The following is a 10,263-nucleotide window of genomic DNA, read 5'->3' as shown; positions in this document are numbered from 1 at the left end:
TGGCTTCTTTTTTCACCAAGCTCAATTGCTATTAAATAAAGCTTGGTGTTTCTGTCCACGTTCAAGGAAACAATCACAGTCCTCAGCTACAGTGTTTCCAGGCACTGAAAAGGTCAAGCACTCTGTATTTTCACAGCATCCTGACATGGATTGGCAGTTTTCTGAAGCTAGTATTCCAACAATCTTCAAACTAACAATGGTCAAATCTCCAAGCTCTGCCTCACTCTCTTACAGGTGTCAAAAGCTAACAACTCTCTTTTCTATCCTTTCTGGAAACAATTCACTTTTTTAGTGCTGCTAATTAGATTTGGAGTGCAACGGCAGTTCTTTGCCTTCTTTTCTTTAATATTCACGGCAACAAAGATTTTCTGGTTCTCTCCCATTTGTGTTTATTTTCCTCCTAAATGTCTTGCCAATCAGGGAAAAGCTCCTTGTGGAAACCAAGTTACCAAAGTCACTCAATTGACTTCCCCTTCTTCTAGATGAATGGCTTATGTCCATAAAAAAGAGGGTTCGTTATCATAATACTTCAGGTTTAATATTTCCCAATCTACTATAGGCCTTCACTAGCTTTACATTTAATGCAGACTGCTTTTAAATCATGCTTTGATTTTTCCCCTCAAAATGTTTTTAAAGACATTTAAATATGACAGGCCAGATTTATTTAAAGAGTAAAACAGTTCTCTCTTCTGTAGCACATGTGCTAAATTTGGAAAAATATGGAGAAGATTAGAAGAGGAAGGATGACATGTCAATTCACAAAGGATATCATATATTTTCCTTACTGGGATAGTAAATATCTATCCTAAATCAACAGCTTGCATCATATACAATGGTAAAACCATAAATATACTTCTATTAAAATCAGAGATAAGATAAAAATAACTGCTATCACCATTACGATTAAATTTTAATTTCCTGGCCATTGCAATAAAGCAGGAAACAGAAATAAGAGATATCAATAATGGAACTAGGAGATACAATTCATATCTGTGAATGAGATTATTCCCTAGCCAAAGAGAATCTAAATAAAATACATTAAGAATGATAGTTTAACAGTTACCAGTTTTCCTAAACATTTCATTCATGTCCAACTCTTTGTGACCCCATGGAATAGTCCATGGAATTCTCCAGGCCAGAATACTGGAGTGGGTAGCCGTTCCCTTCTCCAGGGGATTTTCCCAACTCAGGGATCAAACCCAAGTCTCCTGCGTTGCAGGTAGATTCTTTACCAGCTGAGCCACCAGGGAAGCCCAAGAATACTGGAGTGGGTAGCCTCTCCCTTCTCCAGGGGATCTTCCTGACCCAGGAATTGAACTGGGGTCTCCTGAATTACAGGAAGATTCTTTACCAGCTGAGCTACCAGGGGAGCCCAAACATTTCATTAACTAGTTATAAAACAATGGAGAGTCCATTTGCTGTAACACCAGAACTAGAAAACACCTAGACAGAATCTCAACAATAACTGTACAGCACCTATATGGAAAAAATTACAAAATTTAACAAAAAAAAAACCCACCTGAAAATGAATGAGAATACAGAAATTTTTAAGTTAAGTTCTTCAAATTAATGCATAGATTTGATAAATTTACAATAAAAAATCCCAGAGATTATTTTCATGTCTTGATGAAGTGACCTCTAAATTCCATCCTAAAGAATATATAGTCAAGGATAACATGTACAGTTTGACTTTTGAACAACACAGGTTTGAACCACAAAAGTTAACTTATAAGTGAATTTTTTTTCAATAGTACATACTTCAGTACTACATGATCCATGGTTGGTTGAATATGAGAAGGCCAAACAGTGAATACAGAGGAACCCAGGATATAGAGGGGTGACTATAAATTATTCATGAGTTTTGACTATGGAGAGAATGGGTGTCCCCAATGCCCTCTTGTTCAAGGGTCAGTTGTATAGTCTGAAAAAGAAGTCTAATGAGGAGGACTTGCTCTAACAAATAATAGAACTGGTTGAAAAACTACAATAACTAAAACAGTATGGTCTTGGGACATGGATTCAAAACAAAACAAAAGAAAAAAAACAAAACCAAAAAATGTAACAGACTATAGAGCCCCAAAAGAGTGAAATAAAGTTCAGTATGTTTCACCACAAGTTCAGGAATGTACCATTTTGGACCTGTGTTAGCACAGTGATAAAAGGATTTGTGTTGTGGGAGCTGTTGCTTTCATGCTGGGCTCCTTTTGAAATGATGGGTTCATTTTGAAATGAACACTGCCAGAAGGTCAGAGTTCTTGACAGCCTGTAAACTCTTAGGTAAAGTTAGTGGGCATAATTTTCATGGTCAAGGATTACAGGTTAAAAAAGAAGTATTCACATTCCTATCCTCTGATCTAAGTACTCTTTTAAAATGTAACTTTAAGATTCCATTTCCTTGGGTTAGTTATACCAATTAGCACAATGTAGTACCATAGTCATCTTTTGGTAAGTGTCATTTTAAAGGTAAAGTACTCATGACACTGTAAATCAGCTACACTTCAATTAAAAAGTAAAGTACACAAATGGATCACAATTACAGATACCTTGCTTTAATCTGCAATGTGTGTAGAACCAAATATGTGCCATTGAAAAAAATTGATTGAGAATATATGAAATTATGTCTGTGTAAGAAAAGGCAATTATTCCCAATCAACAAGCATTAAATTGAAGAGAAAGCATTTTAAAAAGCCTTGCATTATATTTCCTTTTGTAAATCGAAGGTATCAAGAAATATTTAAAGTTGATGCTATCTAAAAGTATATTTGTTTTTTTCAAAAACATTCTACAGCTACATTCAAGTTTATAACTATGGATGGGTCAGTTCCTTAATTTATGCTGGATAATTTCGTCTGGTTTACCCTATGTAAAGAAAACTGTAAACTTGGCAACAAATTATCTGGTTATCAATTATTTAATGGAGAAATATTTATTGGTTGCTGCCATTTGCCAGGTTTTATACAACGTATTACATTTTCACAACAAAATAGACCCATTCTCTGCCCCCATGAAGTTTTCAGTCTATGGAAGACAGAGAGTAGACATTTAAATAGCCATATAGATATATGATTACAAATGTTAATAACTTCTATGACAGAAACAGAGTATACAAAGAGAGAAAATAGCTGAAATTACATACTTTAATTCTGTTATTTAGTTTGAGCATAAGGGGAAGGCAATATTTAAGCTGATATCTGAGGAATGAGAAGGACCCAGACACGGAGTAGATGGGTGGAAATACTCTATGAGGAAAGAACATCTCTTTGAAGGTGTAAAGCATGCTGAAGTAACTGAAAGGTCAGTGTGGCTGAAGCTTGGAGAGATAACAGGACAGTAGCACAAGATGAGGTGGGAATGGTAGGCAGGGACCAGATTGTGTAGGGCTATAGCAAAAAGCTTTCATTTTATTGTAAATGCAAAAGAAAGCCATTGAAAGTTTTCAGAGGAGTAATATGATCAGATTTACATTTTAATTGTTTAAATAATTTTATTTTTGACTGTGCTGAGTCTTCATTGCTGTGCGGGCTTTTCTCTAGTTGCAGCAAGCAGGGGCTACTCTCTAGTTGTGATGTGCAAGCTTCTTAGTGCAGTGGCTTTTCCTGTTTCAGAGCATGGTTTCTAGGGCGAGTGGCCTTCAATAGTTGCAGGACATGAGCTCAGTAGTTGTGGTTCCCAGGCTCAAGAACACAGGCTCAATAGTTGTGGTGCACAGGCTTAGTTGCTCCACAACATATGGTATCTTCTTGGACCAGGGGTCAAACCAGTGTCTCCTGCATTAGCAGGTGGATACTTTACCACTGAGCCATCAGGGAAGCCCATAGATTTACATTTTTAAATGACCATTTTGACTTTAGTGTGAACAATGGATGGATTTAGGGAAGAATGGAAGTTGAGAGAAGTTGGCTGATAATTTCTGGCTGAGAGGTGTGCCCAAGTAACCAAATTAATCCTTGAAAGGCAAAAAAAAAAAAAAAGTCTCAAAAACCTTGTTTTGTTGTACCTGCACTATAGCCATAGTTGTTCTCTTTAAAGGATTTGTGTATATGTTTTTTATAGTATTACATAAGCTAATAAACTGTGACAACATGCTTCTTATTTTTGCTGATAAAATATGTTAAACATAATAATCTACTGAAAGTTGTATTTCTTAACTATATAACTTCTCTTCTGAAGGCTAAGTTCACATACTATTAATATTTTGGTTTTACATATTTGTAAATAAGTTCTTTTTTTTCTTTACTAACCAATTGACTCTGGATTCAGTTCTGTAGAGCTTATTCAAGGAGAGGATGAATCAGAGTTTAGAAGAAATTTCTGTGATCCCCAATCATAGTAATCAACTGTCTCTTGGTGGATTTTCTCCACCAGCTTCTTTTTGCAATACAGCCATTTATGTGTTAACAAAACAGTTTGAATGAACAAATGGTTAGGTAACTTCTTACAATTTCAACAGAATGAAAAAAGTAGTCATGGAGAAACACTAGTTTTGTTAGAAATTGTGATACTTAATGAGTATGTAAAGAATTTTTGGCATCATAAAATTATGGTCACAGTTTTTGAAAAATTGTCCCCTGGTGACATGGAGAAACCAGGTAACCTGAAATGTCCTGACCATCCACTGTGCCAAGGGCATCCCAGTGATCTCTACTCTGCAAATGAGTTGAAGACAAATGGAACTTGGTGGGTATCCCTGAAAAGAGCACAGAGCTTCACCAAAAAAAGAAAAAAAGAGGGCAAATAGTCTCCAATAATTTGAAGGAGGTACCACAACTACATCATTAAGAGAGGAAGTCAAATGATTGATGACTCTGTCTTAAATGAAGTGAACAATGAGAGAAATGAGTCAGAAAACTATAGTCAGATCTCTACGGACATCTGTGAAAGAGGTCACTGAAAGATCAGTGATTGACAACGTGCAGCTGAAGAAGAAATCTTTGAGACCTAATATGAATTTACTTTCCTTTGAAGAGCACCAAGAACTAAGTAAGGCCTGAGTGAGGTAGGTCTCAAGAGAGTTCAGACATCTGCGAAGTGGAAGTCTAGCATGAGCAAGGGTCAGAGTGGATTTGAAGAACCACTGTACAGAAAGGAATGTGGTATAAGTTCTAAGAGAAACCAAGAATCCTACTCATCTGACAGTGGTGTCAACTCTACTCCAGATTAAAAGTCTGAATAGGTTATTCCAGCAGACTTTTTTTTCCCAGTGTGAGTGAAGGAAAGAGAGATTTTATTTTTTTGTCATTGCACTAGCCAAACTAAGCTGAAGTGGACTTAAGTCACAATAACAAGTTTGCTCTGAGATATAATTTCTTACTCTATTTTCATTCAGTTTTCCCTATAAAGGCTCTGGTTACAATGAGTCAACTTTATCTTGACTGAATCAAAGTGAAAGAATTTTCCAAACATCAGGAGGATAGATAGGAAGAGAACTCAGCACCCACCATGGCCCATACAAGTAGCAGTAGCCACCCAGAATGAAGTAGTGGAGCTGGGATAGATGGAGATCATAGAACTAACAAAAACTCTCCAACAACTCTGGGATCATTTTGTCATCTTGGTTTAAAAGCAAACAAACCTAAAGCAGAAAATCAAGGCTGCTTCAAAAAAATGAAAGAAAAGAACCTAGAGCAGAAGGGACACAAACTTCCCTTGGGCTGCTTAAAAACAGATCTCAAGAAAACATAGGTTAGCTTCCAGAAAAAAGGAATTCCTGTGGCTGTGAAACTTCAGACCACAGGCCAAACAAGTGTCATTCAGAAGGAACGCATGAGAGTAGAAACAAAGGCAAAATCAGTCAAATTGATTCTGTGACTTAAGAGACCGTTATTATATGGTCATGGCAAGGAAAAAAAAAATCTCTCTGGATTTGATCTATTGCCACCTTTTCCGAACAGAGTCTGAAATAAAACAATGAGATTGTTTTGGTCATTAAGATGCCCTAAGGCAACCCTATTCAATTCTTTTTTCTCCTGAAACAAAGGTACTTAAATGCAAGACTCTGGGGTTTGCTGTAAATAAAACCTATAAATTTTACAGTCACACTTATATTTTTACATGGTTCAGAGCTTAGTATGACCAAATATGCAACAAATATTTTGATAAAATTTTTCCTATGAAGACAAATTCCTAAAAAACATCTATTTCATACACATCCCCAAAAAACAATGTTTCACTTTTCACATCATGGATAGTTTCTAAAAATGGCACAGAAGGTCAACTTACATGCTAATCAGAAAAAAGGAAAAACATTTTTTTTTTTTTTGAGAACTTGCATTGAGTCAGGTAGCCAATTTAGCCAGGGTTTAAAAACAAATACTGTAGCAAATGCCTTATAGTTAACACTCACTATAGTTGGCTTCTATCACTGTGAACACATCTTTTGAATAAATATCACTATGCTTAATATCTTGTAATAACCTATAATGAAAAAATGTCTTAAAAAGAATACACACACACATATGCACACACACACATTTGCTGTGCTCAGTCATTCAGTCATTTCTGACTCTTTGCGACCCAATGAACTGTAGCCCACCAGGCTCTTCTGTCCATGGGATTTCCCAGGCAAGAATACTGTAGTGGGTTGCCATTTCCTTCTGCAATATATATGGGTTGTGTTTAGTCGCTCAGTTGTGTCTGACTCTTTGCAGTCCCATGGACTGCAGCCTGCCAGGCTCCTCTGCCCATGAAGATTCTCCAGGCAAGAATACTGGAGTGGGTTGCAATGCCTTCCTCCAGCGGATCTTTCCAACCCATGGATGGAACCCATGTATGTATGCATGCTAAATCGCTTCAGTTGCATCTGACTCTGTGCGACCCTATAGACAGCAGCCCTCCAGACTCTTCTGTCCACAGGATTCTCCAAGCAAGAATACTGGAGTGGGTTGCCATTTCCTTCTCCCAAATGGAATCCAGGTCTCCCGCATTACAGGCGGATTCTTCTACCATATGAGCCACCAGGGAAGCCCAAGAATACTGGAGTGGATAACTTATCCTTTCTGCAGGGGATCTTCCTGACCAAGGAATTGAACTGGGGTCTCCTGCATTGCAAGTGGATTCTTTACCAATTGAGCTACCAGGGAAGCCCCAATATATATACATGCTTTGCGGCGCTATACTTAGTTGCTTAGTCGTGTCCGACTCTTTGCGACCCCATGGGCTGTATCCCGCCAGGCTCCTCTGTCCATGGGGATGCTCCAGGCAAAAATACTGGAGTGGGTTGCCATGCCCTCCTCCAGGGGATCTTCCCAACGCAAGGATCCAACCCAGGTCTCCTGCATTGCAGGTGAATTCTTTACCATCTGAGCCACCAGGGAAGCCCATGTATACATATATGTATGTGTATATGTGTGTGTGTGTGTGTATGTGTGTGTGTGTGTATATATATATATATATATATATATCTGAATCACTCTGCTGTACTAACACACATCATTGTAAATTAATTATACTGCAAATAAAAAAGAAATAAACATCACTTACATTTCTTTATAATCTATATTCTTAAATATTTCATTATAGTAAAACGTTTCTGATCTGCTAAAGCTCCTCAGTGAATAGAAATAGCAATGCCAAGTGCTCATTCAAAGAAACTGACAGGCCCACACGAGGCAGGTGATGTATTGCTGGGAATTTTGCATAGGCTTGGAAGTCAGGATACTTGGGGAAAATCTGGATTAATGCTAACTCACTATAGGAGATCTTAGGCAGTATAATTTGGGGCTTGGAGATGTCATTATCCAAGGGTAGGGTGAAGAGTCCTGGAATCTCTTAAGGATGTCACAATGATCACTGCAGTGGTTATGGGGAACCAGAGGGGAGTTCTAAACCACCCCCATAATCAAAAGAGGTCTTTTTGATTTGTTTAACATGTTGAACTTCTGTGTAAGTTCAGTTTGAAGACTACCATGGCCAAAAGAAAAAGAAATCACTGGATGAAGTACCCCTTTAGGATTTACCGTTTTGTTGATACTCTAATACAACTGGATTTCATGTCTTTCTTTTAAATTGCAATCATTGACTATTGGGACCACTGATTTCCCTGTGTGCATGCGTGCTCAGTTGCTGTCATGTCCGACTCTTTGTGGCCTCAAGGACTATGGCCTGCCAGGCTCCTCTGTCCATGGGGATTTTCTGAGCAAGGATACTGTAGCGGGTTGCCATTTCCTCCTCCAGGGGATCTTCCCCACTCAGGGATCAAATGCGCCTCTCCTGTGTCTCCTGAATTTTAGGAGGACTCTTTACTACTGAGCCACCTGGGGGCCCCTGATCTCCTTGAGGTAAGTGAAATATTTTCACCATTTGAATCAGGAACGTGTTTGCCATCTGCAGGACTGAGCAGTGCAGGTGCATCTTGCTTGTTCACCGTGCATTGATTTAACTGCTACCATCTTCACCATCATCTTTCCTTCTCCTTTCCTGTCACTCTGAGTGGCATGCCAGCTGACAGTGTTATGAACAGGAAGGTTTGGGCAGAGTGACTGTCAGAAATATTTTTACCGTGTGAAAGGACATTTCTGGAATGTTATGGCATCGTTGCCTCCTGCCCCTAGAGAATGTGGCATGGGCTTTTGGCTCTTGCCACTGTACCCAGCATACCAAAGTGAGTTCCTGGCCTCATTATATGTTGCAAAATACTTAAATAATATCCCTACCTTATATATCCAACTGTTTTGATATTCATGTTCTTACTTATGCCCTAAGTTAGATTTTATACTTTGACTTAGATACAGTTTAGCCGAAGTCCTTAGGACACTTTGGTAAATGCTATTACCAGAATTAGAACATGCCTCCTGAGATGCAGTGAGATTTGTGCTAAAGTTCACAATGTGAATTTGATAGCTCTAAACATGAGATATGTACTTGCTGTATTTACTGAAATCCCTCAGTCCCCTATCACTTTCCTTAGATTTCAAAGTTATGGAATTGTCCAGTATGTTTGCTCAGAATGACCTGATGTGACTCAAGTGTTATTCTGGGAATGATGCTGTGGCCAGTTACCTTGGTGTACATGTTTTAATGTGATTTGGGTTACTGATATAAATGAGTTGATTGCATATAATTTCTTGGTATCTTCTATTATGATAACATTATATTTCTTTTCAGACATTTTATTGTCTCAGACTACAATATAGCATCTTGACATAGGCAATTTTAAGTGGACTTGATCATCTTTCAGTGGTTTAATCTTAAACACATCAGATTTGAAATTTGGATTGTGTATTAGTGGCAAATTCATTACCCTCTAACATCTCTTGGATCATGTTTATAATTATTTCAAAGCTCCCTTTACCCCAAGCCAGAACAATCATGTGATAATCTGAAAAACAATTGCACATTTTTGATCGATTTATTATTTTAGAGGGCAATTTATGGCTCATCATGACTATGTCAGAAACTAGGACCCAGAAAATACATTGACATCATCTCAGACACAGATTTCCAGCTAGTTTTACAGATAGGTTAATCAGGTAGTTGTGTATGTTGTGAGATTTGAGGACTCCTACCTTTAAAAAATACTCCCCTTGATAGATCATTTGAAATTAGAAGGTCTTTGGACTTTAAAAGTAGTCTATTGAAATGTAAATACCTCTGGCTGTATAGCCTGTGAATCTATTATCTGTCGTTAACAACTTAGCACAGATTTATTCAGCAGATTTTGATAATTAGCTGAAAGGGACCAGCAAGACCAAGATTTGATATTGGTAAAGGATTGGCAGGTCAACAACATGTGATGTTGGTTTAAGTGGGAGGCAAGTCTGCTTAGAGTAATGGTTTTAGCCAGACAAAGGAAGCATGGTGGCATAAGGCATCTGAGTACAGGCAGAAAAGAGAAATAGCAGAATGCTTACATCAAATTTAGTTGATTCCCCATTTTCCTGAAAGCCAAACTTTACCTGTGAGTTCTAGATTAGGTTAGACTGCTTGGTTGCCACTCTGCCATTCATCTACGAGCGTAACTTTCAAGACTGCATTGGATAGGGTATTTTCTATGCGGGTGGCAAAAATGCAATTCTGTAGCATCTTCCTCCTTTTACAACTTCCTTAGGTATCTTCTTGCCATTTTGGGAGAAGCTTTCCTTGAAAAACTTACTGTTGATGCTTTACCCTTTAACCAAGGGTAAAACCTATTCAAACTTTAACCTATTCAAACTTTCCCACCAAATGCTCTCTTTAAAATAGTTTTTTACCTGTTGATTCACAGATTTAGGGAACGAAATTATGGTTGCCAGCGGGGAAGGATAGTGAGAGGGACATTTAGGGAGT

The 10,263-nt window shown here is 37.9% G+C and overlaps 1 pseudogene; it reads left to right on the top strand.

Moving 5' to 3' along the window:
* Positions 1 to 679: 679 nt before the first annotated feature.
* On the top strand, positions 680 to 778 carry LOC147340767 (U6 spliceosomal RNA; annotated as a pseudogene).
* The last annotated feature ends 9,485 nt before the right edge of the window (positions 779 to 10,263 follow it).

Source organism: Bos grunniens, chromosome X (assembly GCF_055505025.1).
Source record: "Bos grunniens cultivar Pamir isolate PY7600 chromosome X, Bosgru_T2T1.0, whole genome shotgun sequence".
Taxonomy (NCBI): domain Eukaryota; kingdom Metazoa; phylum Chordata; class Mammalia; order Artiodactyla; family Bovidae; genus Bos; species Bos grunniens.
This window is presented reverse-complemented; position numbering and strand designations above follow the sequence as displayed.